This window comes from Montipora capricornis, chromosome 8, assembly GCF_036669925.1.
Source record: "Montipora capricornis isolate CH-2021 chromosome 8, ASM3666992v2, whole genome shotgun sequence".
Lineage (NCBI taxonomy): Eukaryota > Metazoa > Cnidaria > Anthozoa > Scleractinia > Acroporidae > Montipora > Montipora capricornis.
Genome location: NC_090890.1, coordinates 23633727 through 23651226, shown reverse-complemented (window position 1 = coordinate 23651226; position 17500 = coordinate 23633727). Strand labels below are relative to the sequence as shown.

General features: G+C 38.2%; 1 protein-coding gene and 1 long non-coding RNA gene across 2 annotated transcripts in view; both read left to right on the top strand.

Annotated features, from left to right (window-relative positions):
• Positions 1-12774: 12774 nt before the first annotated feature.
• Positions 12775-14443, top strand: LOC138059299 (uncharacterized). The gene is made up of 2 exons (XR_011134193.1): positions 12775-12912; positions 13486-14443. It is a non-coding gene; the product is annotated as an uncharacterized lncRNA (long non-coding RNA).
• A 1397-nt stretch (positions 14444-15840) lies between these two features.
• The window catches only part of LOC138059298 (protein NLRC3-like), a 21726-nt gene continuing 20066 nt past the window's right edge, over positions 15841-17500 (top strand). The window contains exon 1 of the mRNA XM_068904866.1: positions 15841-16018. The gene's annotated coding sequence lies outside the window, so the exon portion shown is untranslated. The remainder of the gene's footprint in view (positions 16019-17500) is intronic.

Sequence of the window (17500 nt, the reverse complement as noted above, 5' to 3'; positions counted from 1 at the left end):
CATTGTCTACAGTAGGAACAGCTATCTACATTGTCTACAGTAGGAACAGCTATCTACAACTGTCTACAATAGGAACAGCTATCTACATGTCTACAATAGGAACAGCTATCTACACTGTCTACAGTAGGAACAGCTATCTACACTGTCTACAATGGGAACAGCTATCTACACTGTCCTACAGTAGGAACAGCTATCTACACTGTCTACAATGGGAACAGCTATCTAAATTGTCTACAATAGGAAGAAAAAAAAAAACAGCTATCTACACTGTCTACATTAGGAACAGCTATCTACACTGTCTACAATGGGAACAGCTATCTACACTGTCCTACATGGGAAACAGCTATCTACATTGTCTACATAGGAACAGCTATCTAACATTGTCTACAATAGGAACAGCTATCTACACTGTCTACAGTAGGAACAACTATCTACACTGTCTGCTATGGAACAGCTATCTACAGTGTCTACAATGGGAACAGCTATCTACACTGTCTACAATGGGAACAGCTATCTACATTGTCTACAGTAGGAACAGCTATCTACTTGTCTACAGTAGGAACAGCTATTTACACTGTCTACAGTAGGAACAGTTATCTACACTGTCTACGATGGGAACAGCTATCTTACATTGTCTACAATAGGACCAGCTATCTACACTGTCTACAGTAGGAACAGCTATCTACACTTTCTACGATGGGAACAGGCTATCTACATTGGTCCTACCAAATGGGAAAGCAGCTTATCTAACACTGTTCCCTACAATGGGGAAACAGCTAATCCTACATTGTCTAAACAGTAGGAACAGCTACGACACTGTCTACAATGGGAACATCTATCTACATTGTCTACAATAGAACCCTATCTACACTGTCTACAGTAGAACCGCTATCCTACCTGTCAACAATGGAACAGCTATCTACCCTGTCTACAATGGGAACGCTCTGTACATTGTCTACAGTAGGAACAGCCATCTACACTATCTGAAAAAGCTATCGAAACTATGACAATGGGAAAAGGCTAATCTACACTGTCTACAGTCGGAACAGCTATCTACATTGTGTACAGTAGGAACAGCTATCTACACTATCTACAATGGGAACAAGCTATCTACACTGTCTACATTAGGAGCAGTTATATACACTGTCTACAATGGGAACAGCTATCTACAATGTCTACAATGGGAACAGATATATACAATGTATACGACAGGAACAGCTATTCTACATAGTCTACAGTAGGAACAGCCATCTACACTATCTACAATGGGAACAGCTATCTACAGTGTCTACAATGGGAACAGCTATCATACACTGGTACAATGGGAACAGCTATCTACAAGTGTCTACACAGAGGAAAACAAGTATCTACACTGTCTACAGTAGGAACAGTTACATACACTGTCTTACAATGGGAAACAGCTATCTACACTGTCTAGCAATAGGAAACCGACTACTTACAGTGTCTACGATAGGAACAGCTATCTTACACTGTCTACAGTAGGAAACAACTATCTACACTGTCTACTATGGGAACAGCTATACACCATGTCTACAGTAGGAACAGTTACATACACTGTTCTACAATGGGAACAGCTATCTACATTGTCTCTACAGTAGGAACAGTTACATACACTGTCTACAATGGGACACAGCTATCTACACTGTTTACAGTAGGAACAGCTATCTACATTGTCTACAGTAGGAACAGCTATCTACACTGTCTACAATGGGACAAGCTATCTATCCTGTCGTACAATGGGAACAGCTATCACCACTGTCTACGATAGGAACAGCTATCTACATTTGTCTACAGTAGGAACAGCTATCTACATTGTCTACAGTAGAGGAAACAGCTATCTCCACTATCTACAATGGGAACAGACTATCTACACTGTCCTACAGTAGGAACAGCTATTCTACATTGTTTACCGTAGGAACAGCTATCTACACTATCTACCATGGGAACAGCTATCGTACACTGTCTACATTAGGATCAGTTAATACACTGTCTACAATGGGAACAGCTATCTACACTGTCTACAATGGGAAACAGCTATCTACACTGTCTACGACAGGGAAACAGCTATCTACATTGTCTACAGTTAGAAACAGCGATCTACACTGTCTACAATGGGAACAGCTACTCTACACTATCTACGACAGGAACAACAGCTATCTACATTGGTCTACAGTGAGATAACAGCAGATATCTACCCTGTCTACCGTAGGAACAGGTAACTACACTGTCTACAATGGGAACAGCTATCTACACTGTCTACAATAGGAACCTATCTAAACTGTCTACAGTAGGAACAGTTACATACACTGTCTACAATAGGAACAGCTATCTACACTAATTTACCGTAGGAACAGCTATCTACACTGTCTACAGTAGGAACACTTATCAACACTGTCTACATGGGGAACACCTATCTACACTGTCTACAATGGGAACGGTTGTCTACACTGTCCCAGTAGGAACCGTCAGGTCCACTGTCTACAGTGGAAACAGCTACCTACACTGTCTACAATGCGGACAGATATCTAAACTGTCTATAATGGGAACAGCTGTGTATACTGTCTACAGTAGGTTATACTGCCTACAAGTTAGGGACAGACCAACTAGACTGATGGCAGTTTACACAGGAAGGAAAAGATGGGGTCGTAACAACTGATTGAGAGGAATCATTAAATGATCATTAAAGTAAAGGGCTTGGCTAGTTTGAAAAGTAGAAACTTCAGGAGCTGCAGATGGACTGAGGCAGTAAACCTATCTCAAACGGACACATGAACGAGATCAATCCCTTTATCCAACCAGCGTACATCACCTCCAGGATGATCGCAAATGGATTCACCGTACAAAGTGGAAGGAGACGTTTTTTAAAAGAGGTTTCAGGGAGGTCGAACACTGGACAAATTCTGGAGAAATTCACACCCGACTTAGTGATGAGGGGGGACGCGGGTTCAAATCCCGCCTCAGGACAGTTACAGTTTTTCGATTTCCCCAGCAGTTGTCCAGTGTTGGGTCTCCGTATTTATAGATATTAATGGCACTCGAGAGAAAATTGCTTTTTTAATTCAAACCCAAACGCGTTTCGGCTTCTGCCTTCATCAGGGGTTTTTGCTTCCAGGTATAATTACAAATGGTTAAAAAAATTACTGTGACGTAATAAATAGAGTGATTTAGTAATCAACGTGCCAATTAGTTATGGGACGTAATGGTTCTTGCGTTCTAGAGCAAGAAGGCCCTTTATAACTTATGTTTTTAAACATCATTAACGTACGCACTACTTTATAAAGGTCTTTTGCACTTCTAAACTACTAGCCAGTACGTTTCTTCAGTACAGTAGGATGCAGGGTTCTTAGCCTACTTTGCCCCAAATATTTCCCTTTCGCGGGGTAATTCTTTTTGCCGTTGAACAGTCGTATCAATACGTTTAATTTGCTCGATTAATTGTAATGGTGACCGTGGTTGTAAAAGTTATGACTTCTAGGGTTAAGGACGGAAAAGTGCTCCGTGATTTCGCAACTACAAAAAGCCTTTTTAATGTGGCGTTCCTGTGCTGGTTCAGCCGTTATGTTGAAGCCTGGCTCACGTCTTTCCGACATATTTTGTAAGTTGCAAAGGGTACAATTGATAATGTTAATCACCCACGTTGATTGGCAATTCACTGCATATACTATATCATTCACTACTCTTATATATATATATATATATATATATATAGGAAAGGAAAAGTAAAACATTAAAACACTACACGTGGATTGATGAGTGGGCGACCAACAAAAAACAGGCTTGTAGGGATGAACTTGTCGTTTTACTTGCTTTCTTCTTCAATATATACTTCGATCTACTTCTATGTATTGAGCACTGTTTTGCGAAAATCAAGGGTTAATTAAGCGCCGAGTACTTTATGGACTCATGTGACAGGATTGAAATACTTCGCCATTGGCTGGACTCTAATTAAGGTGGGATCTGTATGATTAAGGAAGGTATGGGTTTAAAATAACGTCACAAACGTAGATGCCACACGCATTCAATGCCCTTTTTTTCAATGGGAACACTTCATATTTAATGGGATCCTGAGCATTAATCACTTCAGGATTTAGTAGGAGGGACATCAATCTTAAGAGAAATCATTGATTTTGAATGAGCGTTGGTTGGGGAGAAACTTTGTGTACTGTGTTGTAGTCATTAGACGAGACGAGATACCAGGGACGACGACGCATTTATGGTAAAGAAGCAATATCGAATGGATCAATAAGTGAGGCTAAAAAAAGTAAATTTGGGCCAATAATGTCGAATTTGTTGAAATGTCTGAGAGGATTATTACTAGTAAATGTCCCTTGTAAAACAGTCAGCGTGAATTTACACGCTGGCTGTAAATGAGGCAATACGACAGCCAAAATACCGCGAGGGTGGTGCCCCTGCAAACAACAAAATAATCTTGTGGGCGGCACTAATTTGGTGTCCCTTATGGAGAAATCTTGCAAGGACCAACCACACACAATAAAATTTAGATCTCGTTCTCCTCGTTAGAAACGCAAATATTTAAGAGAACGCAAATCTTGAGTGCTTCGAACGCGGATATTTCGAGGTTTCCCGCTAGTCGAAACAAATTCTGTATTTTCTCTTTCCCTTGGCGACGTCGAATTAACGGGGTTGTAATATATAACAAAATGGCTCAGTGTAAGGACCCCTTTCATAATGGTGGGTCAAATTAAATATTCTTTTCAGTTTTAATGCTAAATAAGCCTTTATAGCCTCGTTACGGACGAGCAAATTTCAAAAGAATATTGTTCGCCGGCAAGAAGGCTCTTCGAGGGACTGGGGTTGGGGATAGTATTTGTTTCAAAATGAGGGCACTCGGTCTAATTATAATTAACATAAATACAAAAAGAATGAAAAAGTGGTACGCCATTTTATGCACAAAAAAGTGGGTCCTATAAACCCAACTTGCACAGTGCCCCCCCCCCTTGGAGGAAACCCAAAAATTTTTTGATTTGCAGGCCTGAATGGGTGAGTTGTGAAACGTTTTTTTAATAACACTAAATCAAATAATTCGTACGTACAACGTTAGTATGGTGTCTATTTATTATAAAAAGCAATTTTCGTACTGGCCCAAATAGAAGAAGCCATTTCGTCAAACATTAATGCCTTGCGTATTTATTGTGGGCCTTAAGCTACTGCGCTAATTATCCTTTTTTTTTAAGTACTCCGGAGTACCTTTGTAAAATTTGCTATGTCTCGCCAGCAAAAAAAGGAAAAGGGAAGAGGAGAAAAGAAAACTTACTACAAGAACTCTTTCATCGGAAAAAAAAAGCTATCCGTATGATAATCGTTTAAGCAAGAAGTATTTTTTTCTTCGTGTTTAACTGGTTCCCCCCCCCCTTTTGAATCAGGGGCACCCCAACGAGAAAGTGAATTAGTTAAAACTAACCTTTTAAAACTATTAGCATTTGGTTTTTTTTTTTTTTAAAACGTAAATTTTTTTTTGTTTAGTAAAATTTAAACGGTAAGATAATAGGCCATATTTGTTTATCCCCCCCTTAAAAATTTTTTTTCATCTTTGTTTCGGATTTCCCCTAGCTTTAAAATGTCCCCCTAGTTTAAATCCGAGAAAATTTATTAGAGATTCAAAAAGCTTTTTTTTCCTTTTCTTTTTGGAAAATTTCAGCCAGAGGAGGGAAAAGAAAAAAAGGCCTTCCCCGAAAATTCTAGGTGACCTTTTTAGGGTAAAAATCCGTTTAAAATGGGCAATTATACCATTTTTCAGAATCTACTGTTGAAAAGAATACAAAACACCTCTTCTAGGAAGAGGAGGGTTAAAGAGAAGGATGCATTACATGACCAGTTGAGTGTCGCAAACAGGCCAAAAAGCTCAAAACGCGTATCCAAAGCCAAAAATTACAAACTGTGAAAGAAACACTTATTCGGTAATACTGCCATGGCTACCTGAACGGAATTAAATTGCAAATTCAGGAAATGAAATCAAGATCATGAGATAGATTAATAATGGATATTTAGATAAAGATAATAATAAGAATACCTTCATAAGATCAATGATATTTATTTTTTGTGAAGCGTTCGAATCACCGTATTTTGGAATAGGAATACATGGAATAGAAGTTAGAAAATCCTTAGTTTTTACGGAGATTCACATTAAAACTGTCAAACACCGGCTTTTAAATGCTATTTTAAATATATCTTTCTTATCGTGTGATTGCTTCCAAAGCCAGACATACCGTTTGAAATCATCACTCCACTTGCTCTTATTCCAGAATTGGGTTAATCGAACGCACCCTTAAATAATGCTGACAAAAGACATCTCGATGACAAATGCTCCGTACAAATGCTCTTTTAACTATATATCTTGTTCAACTTTGAATATATTCCTAAACTTAATCTATTTGACAATTATATACACTTTGTGATTTTAACATTTAATTAGATATTGAATGAGAGTAGAAATTCCTTATCAATTGTTGTAACCAGTATAACATTTACTATATTTTTCAGTACCAGTTGTCCAAAGTAACGCAATTCAGTCGTTTTTGATTGTCACGTAGCTTTCGAAATAGAAACTATTGATCAATTTATCGATATCTCAAGACCAATCTTGGTTGAGACATGTGCAATTGGGCACTTTATCAGTCAATTTGAGGGATGGAACCACTGAAGGAGTAAAGCACCTAGGGTTGATACATGACCAATTGAGAAAGGCATCGTGACAAGCCAAAAAACTGAAAAGAGGGTATCTAAAAAATAAAAATATAATTCAAAAAGTCAAAGAACGTTCATACTAATCATATGGTAAGGGCATTAACTTGTAATTTCCTGTGGCAAGGACTTTAATGTGTTCTTTAAAGACAGTTACAACTTAATGTTCATGAGCTTTCTCATGTTGATAATTAAAGATAAACCTTTGGCAAGAAAACCTTTGGAAATCATGTTGATATTTCTTATGGAAAGTATAATTTAAAGCGCCAACAAAGCAGTTGTTGTGGTAAAATGATCTCAGCCAGTTAAACCCATTTTTGACTACTGAATTAGACATCAGGTGGAGTAACCCTGGAAAGAACACCCCTTGTAAAAGCGGATCCTTTGTTATAAGAGATTCAAGCTGACATTTCATTTTTACCCACAGGATTGACTGACGCCCAAATAAGTTGCCTTCTATGATAGGTATCTACCGAAATGTATAAGTAGCGCTTAAACTTGCATGACCAAAATGACACTTTCCCTCACTGAAACAGTTTTTCGAGCGATGAAACAACAACATCGCTCGATAATATTTTTCCCTTTATTAATGTTAAAAGAAACGTTTCACCAGTTTGCCTTATTAAAAAGAAAATGACACCGACGTCAAAAATTGCACAATGAGTGTTTACCTTCATGTAACTGCCCTACCGCCAAAAGTAATATTAGCCTCAGCCTTATTTGTTGGTAAACGGTTAACACGTACAATTGTAATGTTTTCTGAAATGCTAAACATTAACAGGGACTATACGTTTTGTGTAGCATGAAAGCAATTTAAGCTCAAAAATCCTAAGGTCCCTAATCCGGTCTATGATCTTCATTGGCTATTATACGCGCCTCGTTGGTGATCTATCACTTCATATCCAGCGCGCCCTCCAAGAATAATTTGGGGGCTTAAGACTTTTACGACGGCGACGGCAACGACCACAACAACGGCGCAAAACAATGATATTGGTTAAAAGAGCGTAAATAATCGTGCTGTACGTGCAGCACGGATTTTAGGACGGATTCTTGCGGTGCTCTGCATAAAGATGACGTGAAATCACCAAATTTGAGGTTTTGACGACAACGTGAACATGCAACAGAGAATCTTTCCTTCTCTATTTTCACTTTGTAACTGCTCGTACCAATTTATTTTAGGATACTTCGCCCAAATTGCAAGAAGTGAACGATAGATAAAGCAAAGTGATATTTTGAGGCGACGTTTCGATGAAGTCACCAATACCAGTGACAAGGAAATTTGGCGCTTTTATAGTAAAAACATGGCACCCGTGGTAGTCTAGAAAATATTAATATAGAGACCAACTTGGAAGAAACCAAGCTCGCACTCGCAACGAGTCACTTCTTACTTGTCCATTAGTGTTACTAATGAGAACAAGTAAGTTAATCGGGAAGAATTAAAGTGTGACTGGCCTTCGATACACACATTACGCAAGGAGTTATATCCAAACGTTGTTTATTCACAGACAAGTTCTGCCATACAAATCACAGTTGTAAGTGCTAAACTTCCGACTTCTTTGGTCTGAACTCCTTGTTCTTAGAGAAGTGTTTTCTGAGTCTGACTCTGAGATAACAATCTAGTGACTAAACACACCTGAACTAATAGGGTGGCGCGCAAGGGACATGGCATTTCGTGATCACTTTTCCCGGCTTCAAATTTCAAACTTAAAATTCCGCGTTTGCAAACTCAACTTTTTAAGTGTAGAAACTCGAAATTTTCAATTCAGAAACTCGAAATTTTGAGTTCACAAACTCGAAAATTTGAGTTTACAAACCGGTCAGAGTAAAATAAAACTGCAGACAAGGGGTAAAATGCAGACTACATGTAAGGTTATAATTCTACTGTTGAAAAAAGCCCAAACCCTTCAGAAGTGCTAACTTAGGCCTAATTAGGCACAAAATAATATTTAGGCTTAACTGTACATGTTAGCTACATTATAACCTTTCTTAATCTGTAGTCTGCATTTTACACTGACAAGAGTTTCGAAACTCGAAATTTCGAGTTTGCAAACACAAAATTTCCAGTTTGTGAACACAAAATTTCAAGTCTTTAAACTCAAATTTTCGAGTTTGAAATTTAAAACAGGAAAACTGATCACCAAATGCAATGTCCCTTACAGGCCACCATAACTAAATACGTGACCTAGTAATGTCAAAATTTGATGAACCAACTAGTGAATTATCCGTAAAAGGTTTACACTATGTCCTGCTATAGAGTTAGACTACAACAATATAGAATTTAAAAAAAGAGTACTAAGGGCTTGATGGTCGTTTCTCTTCTACGATCCGAGTGCCTTTCCACAACTGACGATTTTTTATTCTAAATTGACTTTTGATCAGTAACAAAGATGTCTAAATAACAAACAATACAAACGATAGCAAACACAAAGCAAACAATACAAAGGTAAGCTTTCTATCGATAAACAAATAAAATAACAGCTCCTGTTGTACAGAGTAAACACATTAGCTCTTAGTAAAGACAGTGTACACAGCTGTTTCCATTCTACACATGTAAAGAGAGCTGTTCCCATAATACTACTGTACACAGTGTAGACAGCTGGTTCCTACGGTAGACAGTGTAAATAGCTGTTCCTACTATAGACAATGTAGATAGCTGTTCCTACTGTAGACAGTGTAATAACTGTTCCCATTGTAGACAATGTAGATAGCTATCCCATTACTGTAGACAGTGTAGATAGCTGTTCCCATTGTAGATAATGTAGATAGCTGTTCCCATTGTAGACAGTGTAGATAGCTGTTCCTACTGTAGACAATGTAGATAGCTGTTCCCATTGTAGATAGTGTAGATAGCTGTTTCTACTGTAGACAGTGTAGATAGCTGTTCCTATTGTAGACAATGTAGATAGCTGTTCCCATTGTAGACAGTGGAGATAGCTGTTCCTACTGTAGACAATGTAGATAGCTGTTCCTATTGTAGACAATGTAGATAGCTGTTCCCATTGTAGACAGTGTAGATAGCTGTTCCTACTGTAGACAATGTAGATAGCTGTTCCCATTGTAGACAGTGTAGATAACTGTTCCTACTGTAGACAGTGTAGATAACTGTCCCTACTGTAGACAGTGTAGATAGCTGTTCCCATTGTAGACAGTGTAGATAGCTGTTCCTATTGTAGAAACTGAAGAGAGCTGTTCCCAGTGTAGACAGTGTAAGTAGCCGTTCCTATTGTAGACGATGTAGATAGCTGTTCCTACTGTAGACAGTGTAGATAACTGTCCCTACTGTAGACAGTGTAGATAGCTGTTCCCATTGTAGACAGTGTAGATAGCTGTTCTTATTGTAGACACTGAAGAGAGCTGTTCCCAGTGTAGACAGTGTAAGTAGCCGTTCCTACTGTAGACGATGTAGATAGCTGTTCCTACTGTATACAGTGTAGATAGCTGTTCCTACTGTAGACAGTGTAAATAACTGTTCCTACTGTAGACACTGTAGATAGCTCTTCCTATTGTAGACAGTGTAGATAGCTGTTCCTACTGTAGACAGTGTACATAACTGTCCCTACAGTAGACAGTGTAGATAGCTGTTCCCATTGTAGACAGTGTAGATAGCTGTTCCTATTGTAGACACTGAAGAGAGCTGTTCCCAGTGTAGACAGTGTAAGTAGCCGTTCCTACTGTAGACGATGTAGATAGCTGTTCCCATTGTAGACAGTGTAGATAGCTGTTCCTACTGTAGACAGTGTAGATAACTGTTCCTACTGTAGACACTGTAGATAGCTGTTCCTATTGTAGAATGTGTAGATAGCTGTTCCTACTGTAGACAGTTTAGATAACTGTCCCTACTGTAGACAGTGTAGATAGCTGTTCCCATTGTAGACAGTGTAGATAGCTGTTCCTATTGTAGACACTGAAGAGAGCTGTTCCCAGTGTAGACAGTGTAAGTAGCCGTTCCTACTGTAGACGATGTAGATAGCTGTTCCTACTGTAGACAGTATAGATAGCTGTTCCCATTGTAGACAGTGTAGATAGCTGTTCCCACTGTAGACAATGTAGATAGCTGTTCCTACTGTAGACACTGTAGATAGCTGTTCCTATTGTAGACAGTGTAGATAGCGGTACCTACTGTAGACAATGTAGATAGCTGTTACTACTGTAGACAATGTAGATAGCTGTTCCCATTGTAGACAGTGTAGATAGCTGAACCTACTGTAGACAATGTAGATAGCTGTTCCTACTGTAGACACTGTAGATAGCTGTTCCCATTGTAGACAGTATAGATAGCTGTTCCTATTGTAGACACTGAAGAGAGCTGTTCCCAGTGTAGACAGTGTAGGTAGCTGTTCCTACTGTAGACGATGTAGATAGCTGTTCCTACTGTAGACAGTGTAGATAGCTGTTCCCATTGTAGACAGTGTAGATAGCTGTTCCCACTGTAGACAATGTAGATAGCTGTTCCTACTGTAGACACTGTAGATAGCTGTTCCCATTGTAGACAGTGTAGATAGCTGTACCTACTGTAGACAATGTAGATAGCTGTTCCTTCTGTAGACACTGTAGATAGCTGTTCCCATTGTAGACAGTGTAGATAGCTGTACCTACTGTAGACAATGTAGATAGCTGTTCCTACTGTAGACACTGTAGATAGCTGTTCCCATTGTAGACAGTGTAGATAGCTGTACCTACTGTAGACAACCCTGGTGAAAATCCTTAAAGGATCTTTAAAGATCTTCAAAGATCTTCAAAGACCTGACAAAGATCTTTAAAGATGAAGATCTTCACAGGATCCTTGAAGGATCTTTAAAGGATCTTCAAAGATTTTCTAACATTGAGGACTCTTGGGATACTTCATCAAGATCCTTGAGGAAATTATCAGGATCTTGCAAAGATCTTACCAAGATCCACACACAAAATCTTGGAAAGATCCTTTAAAGAATCCTTGAAGATCCTCAAAGAGTGACTGAGGATCTTACAAGGATCTTAAAAGGATCCTTGAAAGGATGTTAATAAAATCTTTGATAGGATCCTTAAAGATCATACTAGGATCTTTTGAGGATCTTTGAAGGATCTTTATAGTGATCTTGAAAGAAACCTTAAAGGGATCCTCGAAAGATCCTCAAAGATTGTATGAGGATCCTTTAAGGATCCTAAAAGAATCTTCAGAGGTATCTTGAAAAGATCTTTATCAGGATCCTTAAAGATCCTATGAGGATCCTTCAAGGATCTTAAAAGGATCCTTAAAGTGATCTTGAAAGGATCTTTGTTACGATCCTTGAAAGATCCTATGAGGATCCTTCAAGGATCTTAAAAGGATCCTTGTAGTAATCTTGAAAGGAACTTTATTAGGATCCTTGAAAGATCCTATGAGGATCCTTCGCGGATCTTAAAAGGAACCTTAAAGTGATCTTGAAAGGATCTCCGTTAGGATCCTTGAAAGATCCTATGAGGATCTTTCAAGGATCTAAAAAGGATCTTTAGAGTGATCTTGATCCTTCAAGGATAAGGATCTTATAAGGACCTTTTTAGGAGTGAAGTGTATAAAATCCCTAAAGATCCTATGAGGTATTACGTACATGTACCCTCAAGCATCGTTAAGGAACCAAACTTTGAACATAAAAATAATCACGCTGTACACGAATCAATTAAAACGAAAACGTTTATTCTGATGTAATCCATTGATTGTCGGAAATATCAGTAACAGATTACCTTGTTTGATGAACTCGTAATAGCTGCAGGCCGGGCCAGAAGCAATATGAAACAATATACTCTCGAAATATCAAAGAATTCGTGTCAGCACGTAATCCTTTAACAAAATACCAGGGCTAAAATACAGAATTAAGGGCCACATCTAGAGACTCTAGTGACGAATCGGCTCGATCAGTATCTTTTCACATTCCTTTAAGGGTTAATTCGATGAGTCTGCTATGATTTTTGCTCACTTTTTCTTTAAAGTACAGTCCGATGAATCCGAGGGTTGTAATCCTCCGCCATCTTGGATAAAACGCGAGAGATAAGACTGGAAACTAGTGAGTCATTTCCCTTTGGTCAGCAGTCACCAACGATGGCTCCTCTTACAGTTCGGCGGTTTTATTCTAAGTTTGAATCAACGAGCATAAATCTTATGATTCATGATTGTTTTGCCCTTTAAATACTGATTCAAAACGAGGAAATGCATACAGCAATCCAAGTACAAAGGTAGGCGCTAATTATAAGCAGATAATATTTGAGTTGATGACTTATTGTTCTTAATAATGACGATAGACTAAATCGGCTAACTCAACCAATTCAAATCTCTCGGGGTTAAGATTCTTTGTGTTTAATTTGCATGGCAATGAAGCATTCACATTTAAAATGATATGGTAATAATACTGGAACAAAACGTTTTATTTCGAAAAGATTTTAATTGCGTACAACATTGAGTTAGCCGAAATTCGAACTTTTCAAACTTCAAGTCCCAAAATAATTTGACATGTACAGGCAAGGATTATAATTCGGCTTACTTGCTCTAGCTAATCCTGTAAAAAATAGGTGAACCTTTAACAAGATTACTTACTAGTAATAAGGACAGGTTTACATCAAAAGAGTGGTTGTTGCAAATTATATGATTGGCAAAGGATCCCTTCGATTCTCTGTAAATGCTACGTGTCTGAAGTAAAGGTTAGGTGACGCACATTTATTTCCACTTCCACGGCATGACTTGCGAGTACATGTGGAATTCATGATAATCAATATGAGTAATTTGCCCTTATGGCTTTGTTTTTCTTTCAGGATGCGTAACTGCAAAATATTCAGAAAAAGTTCTCAAAAAGCAGCCTCAGCCGACAATAGCACCAAATACTGAGTGAAGAAAAAAATTAGTAATAAAAAGATAGATAAAATGAAATAAATACAAATGTGCTAGGTAAAATCAAACGTTATTGTTGTAGTACATGTACTTGTACTTGTAATTTTTCTCTTTCGCTGTTTTTCTAGGCTACAATTTAAGGTTTTTTTCTTATTTTTAAGAAACATTTTCTCAATAAAAATGGCTGTTCGTGAAAATATTTTAAATATTCCCAGCCATATCTTCGATATTAATGAGTACTTGATAAAAACTGTATGAGTATCTATATTTTATCTCTATTGTTTCTATGATTATTAATATACATTCAAGTCATATTATAGGTAATTTTGAGAAATTGGTTTACTGTATGCAGCTAGACTTTTAATTAATGGATAACCATGCATGTGACCAAATAACTCCAAAAGCTACTATGATTGTCAGTTGAATAAGATGTGAGCAAAGTTGTCACAGAGTTTCAATGTTAAAACAACAATGTTGTCAAAGACAACTTGATCCACATCAAGTCTGTGAAAAATAATAGTCAGTGCATCATTTGTTCAGGTTTGTTAGATTTTTATTGTATTCTTCCCATCCCTTTGACCCAGGAGTTAGTGCCAATTTTGGATAACAAGCCAGGGTGATAAGCCTTACCAAACTTCACTTGCATCTTACTCAAGTGAGAATTGTAGTGTGTGGCTGTTTTTCATTCAGTTCAATAAAGAATGCTAGCAAATAAAGTCGGATATTGATTTCCCATGATTCATCATTGTTATTTTACTTCAATCATACTTAGCATTATAACATAAATAGTTTACAGACAAATGAAGCATTTTATGTATTGAAGTTTCTCTTTTACAGAAAGAAAACTCCTTTTTCCAGGTTAAATAAAAGAATTTGTACATCAAACTGCAGTCCAATAAGTGCAATTCAGGGTGAGAGGGTGGACAATAAAATTAATAATCTTGGCTAAATTCCTGTAAAGTCCTAAATGATATTTAAACATAAACATCCTCAAGGATCTTGCAAATGATCTTGGCAAGGGTTTTTGAAGATCCTCAAGGATCTTGCACCAGATCTTTGAAGATCCTTAAGGATCTTGGATATGGTTTTTGAAGATCCCCAAGGATCTTTGGTTGGTTCCTTCAACATCCTCAAGGATCTTTGATGATCTTCAAAGATCTTGGTCAGGATCTTTAAAAATCCTTGAGGATCTTGCACAGGATCTTGGACAGGATCTTCGAAGATCTTCAAGGATCTTGGACAGGATCTTCGAAGATCCTCAAGGATCCTTGAAGATCTTGGCAAGGATCTTTGAGGATCTTGGCAAGAAAGGCTAAGATCTTTAAGGATCTTTAAGGATCCTAGGTAGGATCCTTGAGGATTTGAGAAAAGATCCTTAGAAAGATCCTCAAAAAGATCTTTAAGGAGTCTTTAAGGATCTTCAAAGATCCTTCAAAGATTTTCACCAGGGAATGTAGATAGCTGTTCCTACTGTAGACACTGTACATAGCTGTTCCCATTGTAGACAGTGTAGATAGCTGTTCCTACTGTAGACAATGTAGATAGCTGTTCCCACTGTAGACACTGTAGATAGCTGTTCCCATTGTAGACAGTGTAGATAGCTGTTCCCATTGTAGACACTGTAGATAGCTGTTCCCATTGTAGACAGTGTAGATAGCTGTACCTACTGTAGACACTGTAGATAGCTGTTCCCATTGTAGACAGTGTAGATAGCTGTTCCTACGGTAGACACTGTAGATATCTGTTCCCATTGTAGACAGTGTAGATAGCTGTACCTACTGTAGACAATGTAGATAGCTGTTCCTACTGTAGACACTGTAGATACCTGTTCCCATTGTAGACAGTGTAGATAGCTGTACCTACTGTAGACAATGTAGATAGCTGTTCCTACTGTAGACACTGTAGATAGCTGTTCCCATTGTAGACAGTGTAGATAGCTGTTCCTACGGTAGACACTGTAGATATCTGTTCCCATTGTAGACAGTGTAGATAGCTGTACCTACTGTAGACAATGTAGATAGCTGTTCCTACTGTAGACACTGTAGATAGCTGTTCCCATTGTAGACAGTGTAGCTAGCTGGACCTACTGTAGACAATGTAGATAGCTGTTCCTACTGTAGACACTGTAGATAGCTGTTCCCATTGTAGACAGTGTAGATAGCTGTTCCTATTGTAGACACTATATATGGGCATACATGACGGTTAAAGAATAACGTATGACTCTAATTTGCATATATTCGTGATAGCGTATCATGAAATTACGACCTGAAATACCCTGGAAACGAGATTGGCCGCACGCCATTAGAGATTCACTTGCCATTCATCTTGTTTTGGTTAAATGTTCCTACTCTCCGTCGGTTGCAGTTGCTTTTCGTAATGCCCAGGGAGTAAAGGACCCAGTAAAACGCGGTGCAGATCCTATAGCGTGTAGAAGAAATGCAATACGACTCTCACACAGTAAGTCTTGTACGTAGCTGAATTACGACTGTTATGCCTCGCTGTAGTTAATAGCCCCTGACTGGTTCAATCAGGTCACATTTCTTCTCTTGTAAAAAGTCTTGTTCCAACCTATTTATCAATCATACTGGCGTGTTCCATTGACCCTCTGACTCGCCTGTCTGTTGATGAAGCGTCAAGATGTAGGACGAAGTACTTATTACGTATACTACACGCGACAAACTCCGTCCAGTTTTTCATTTGACCTGCGCCTCTGTTCACTCGCGCAGTGTAGGTCGGTTGTGACTGTTTTTCTCACAGTTACAAACCCACATAACTGTGGCAATCATAATCGGCGGCCGAAGTCAAAGCATCTCACCTTATGCAGTTTAATTGGGCAACTATCGATCGTGCTGTTCCGTTCGCACTTCACAGCTGCATTAATCATACATTACATGAGTCGCGAGTTAGGCGAACTATTTTAGCTTCCTCCGAATTCACTTACTGACTTGTTAGGATCCTGCCGTTATCAGTTCCTAAGATAGCTCACGGCCAAGTCTAGGGGAAGTCAGTGCTGAATATCAAAGATCAGCCATATTTCGAATCAGATACATAACCAGGCATTCCCGCCATTTTCTTGGATTAAATTATCATTTTGGCGCGCGAGGTTTGTAATAAATTAACGGTGGAAACCTAAATTACGTATCCGTATAATGAGTTGGCACGCGAGGCGCAAACTTAAGAAGTTTGCACTAATTAATAATAATAGTAATAGTAATAGTAATAGTAATAGTAGTAATCTTCTTATATAGCGCTGTTTCTCTGCTGAACCAACAGCGCTTTACAACAATGAATGATAGGGAAAAACTAATTGTTTGTATGCGACTTATACTGCGCAGGTAACGCGATTGTAATATGTCACGCATTACTTCAAGCATTAGTTTTTTTTTTTTTTTTTTTTTTTTTTTTTTTCTTTTTTTTTTTTTATTTGCAACAATACAAGAGAATACAATGCTTACGAACAGTACACAGACTACTTACAGCACTAGCTCTATTTACATGATGTTACTCTAATTTTAACAGTGTTTGAATTACAACGACTAACAAATCTACACGACTAACAAATACAGTGAAGACAGTACTACTAACACATGCAGTGACGACAAAGGGCAAAGAAAAAAAAGAAGAAAAATAGTGCAACTTCAAGCATTAGTTATGATCTTAGGGACCGTTCATTATTTATCGGAGGGGGGACTGGGTGAAAAATTCCAAAAAACGTCTTTTTTCATCAAGACCCCCTTCAATAAAGCAAAAAAATTTTTAGAACGCCCCTATTCTATTGGGGAATAATTTCAATGCCCCCCCACCTCCCAACTATAAAATACAATTTAACATAATTACTAAATTTTTCATATTCTTAAATAAGCACATTTCTCCATGAACCTGCCACTCTTCTGCTGCATGTAGTGGTTATTAACTGGGGGTGCAACTTGCCATCCGATG